Source organism: Triticum urartu, chromosome 1 (genome assembly GCF_003073215.2).
Source record: "Triticum urartu cultivar G1812 chromosome 1, Tu2.1, whole genome shotgun sequence".
Lineage (NCBI taxonomy): Eukaryota > Viridiplantae > Streptophyta > Magnoliopsida > Poales > Poaceae > Triticum > Triticum urartu.
In genome coordinates, this window is record NC_053022.1 from 94,271,084 (window position 1) to 94,274,396 (window position 3,313).

The window sequence follows — 3,313 nt, forward strand, 5'->3', positions numbered from 1 at the left end:
CGATGACATTTATATTATGAGTTTATGAGTTTTGATGTACCAAAGGAGTTTGGAGTCCCGGATGAGATCGGGGACATGACGAGGAGTCTCGAAATGGTCGAGACATAAAGATTGATATATTGGACGGCTATATTCGAACACCGGAAGTGTTCCGGGTGATTTCGGAGAAAATCAGAGTGCCGGAGGGTTACCGGAACCCCCCCGGGAGAAGTAATGGGCCTTATGGGCCCTAGTGGAGAGAGAGGGGCGGCCAGGGTGGGCCGCGCGCCCCTCCCCCTCTGGTCCGAATTGGACTAGGAGAGGGGGGGCGACGCCCCCCTTTCCTTCTCCCTCTCCCCCTTCCTTTCCCCTCCTAGTAGGAGTAGGAAAGAGGGGAGTCCTACTCCTACTAGGAGGTGCACTCCTCCTCCTTGGCGCGCCCTAGGGCCGGCCGGCCTCCTCCCCTTGCTCCTTATATACGGGGGCAGGGGGCACCCCTAGACACACAAGTTGATCCTCGTGATCGTTTTCTTAGCCGTGTGCGGTGCCCCCTTCCAGCATACTCCTCGATAATATTGTAGCGGTGCTTAGGCGAAGCCCTGCGATGGTAGAACATCAATATCGTCACCATGCCGTCCTGCTGACGGAACTCTTCCCCGACACTTTGCTGGATCGGAGTCCGGGGATTGTCATCGAGCTGAACGTGTGCTAAAACTCGGAGGTGCCGTAGTTTCGGTGCTTGATCGGTCGGGCCGTGAAGACGTATGACTACATCAACCGCGTTGTTATAACGCTTCCACTTCCGGTCTGCGAGGGTACGTAGACAACAGTCTCCCCTCTCGTTGCTATGCATCACCATGATCTTGCATGTGCGTAGGAATTTTTTTGAAATTACTACGTTCCCCAACAGGTGGGAGGGCAGCCGCACCCCTTCCCCTGGCGCAGCCCTCCACCCTCCAACACCTCCTCCTCCTCCTCCGTAGTGCTTAGTGAAGCCCTGTCGGAGAACCGCAAGCTCCACTACCACGCCGTCGTGATGCTGGAGATCTTCCTCAACTTCTCCTCTCCCCTTGCTAGATCAAGAAGGAGGAGACGTCCCCGGGCTGTACATGTGTTGAGCACGGCGGCGCCGTCTGTTCAGCGCTTGGATCGGATCTTCCGCGATTGGAATCGCCGTGAGTACGACTCCATCAACCGCGTTCTTTTAACGCTTCCGCTTAGCAATCTTCAAGGGTATGAAGATGCACTCCCTCTATCTCGTTGCTAGTATCTCCTAGATTGATCTTGGTGACACGTAGGAAAATTTTGAATTATTACTACGTTCCCCAACAGGTAAATCGGTAAGAGACATCATAGATCGCACCATATCTAATAAAGTACGGTTACGACGTTCAGACACACCATTATGATGTGGTGTTCCAAGTGGCGTGAGTTGTGAAACTATTCCACATTGTTTTAAATGAGGGACAAATGCATTTTTGCCCCTAGTTGGAACCTACCCACGGGGATTGTCCTTACTTTTTGACTCTGCTCAGTTTTGCCCTAAGATTTGCCTCCGAGGTTGCCCGTATGCCCTTTGACCGTTTGACCAATACTTTGAAAATTCATAACAAATTCATATGAACTCGAAAACATGCAAATAAGATATCAAAATGTTCTGATAAACATTACCTTTATGTGCATATCATTTGCATCCAGGGCAAAAGCACCGGTTAAACTACCGAGGTTATTAGTGTTATTAACATTATTAAAAATAAAAATGTCTAAAAATACTTTTTTCATGAATAAAAATTACATGCAAATGTAGGTGATGTTTTCTGAACATCCTGATATCTTATTTTAATTTTTCTGTGTTCATATCAAGTTGTTATAAAGTTTCAAAATAATGGTCAAAGTCGTTTGAACTTTCATAACCAGTTAATATGAACTCCGAAAAATGCAAATAAGATATTAGGATGTTCAGAAAACATCACCTACATTTTAATGTAATTTTTATTCGTGAAAAAAGTTTTTTTATACTTTTTTATTTTTATAATGTTGATAACATTAATAACCTCGGGTAGTTTAAACGGTGCTTTTGTCTTGAATGCAAATGACACGCACATAAAGTTAATGTTTATCTGAACATTTTGATATATTATTTGCATTTTTCCAAGTTCATATGAATTTCTTTTGATTTTTCAAAGTATTGGTCAAACGGTCAAAGGGCATTCGGGCGACCTCGGGGGCAAATCTAAGGGCAAAACTGAGCAGAGTCGAAAAGTAAGGGCAAACCCCATGGGTAGGTTCCAACCGGGGGCAAAATCGCAATTGTCCCTTTAAATGAAGGCCAAACTCGCAAGTCAAATATTCGCAACCACGATCAGATCGTAGAAACTTTATTTTCTTGTTATGATGATTCTCCACTTCACTCTGAAATTCTTTGAACTTTTCAAATGTTTCAGACTCGTGTTTCATTAAGTAGATATACCCATATCTGCTCAAATTATCTGTGAAGGTCAGAAAATAATGATACCTGCCGCGTGCCTCAACATTCATTGGACCGCATACATCGGTATGTATTATTTCCAATAAGTCATTGGCTCGCTCCATTGTTCCGGAGAACGAAGATTTAGTCATCTTGCCCATGAGGCATGGTTCGCAAGTATCAAGTGATTCCAAAAGCCCATCTACATGGAGTTTCTTCATGCGCTTTACACCAATACGACCTAAACGGCAGTGCCACAAATATGTTGCACTATCATTATCAACTTTGCATCTTTTGGCATCAATATTATGAATATGTGTATCACTATGATCGAGATTCAATAAACCATTGAGTGAATGACCATAGAAGGTTTTATTCATTTAAACAGAACAACAATTATTCTCTGACTTAAATGAATAACCGTATTACAATAAACATGATCTAATCATATTCATGCTCAACGCAAACACCAAATAACATTTATTTTAGGTTCAACACTAATCCCGAAGGTAAAGTGAGTGTGCGATGGTGATCTTATCAACATTGGAATCACTTCCAATACACATCGTTACCTCGCCACTGGTATGCGTCGGTGCTATACAAACGGTTTTAACCCCTTTCCACGACGGCATTTGGAACCGTCGCCAAGTGAGTGTGGGCGATAGGGGGGGTCCTTCCCACACGACCCAGAAATCGCCGGGGATAGGCCCTCCTGGGACACAGGCTGGGGCCGTGTGCGATTGGGCGAGGCATCGAAACCCAATCATTTCCGTAGGTATGTACATCCCACATGGTAATCTGAGAAATTTTTTTCTGTAGGTATGTACATCTCACACGGTGAATCCCAGGAAAACATATCCGTTCATA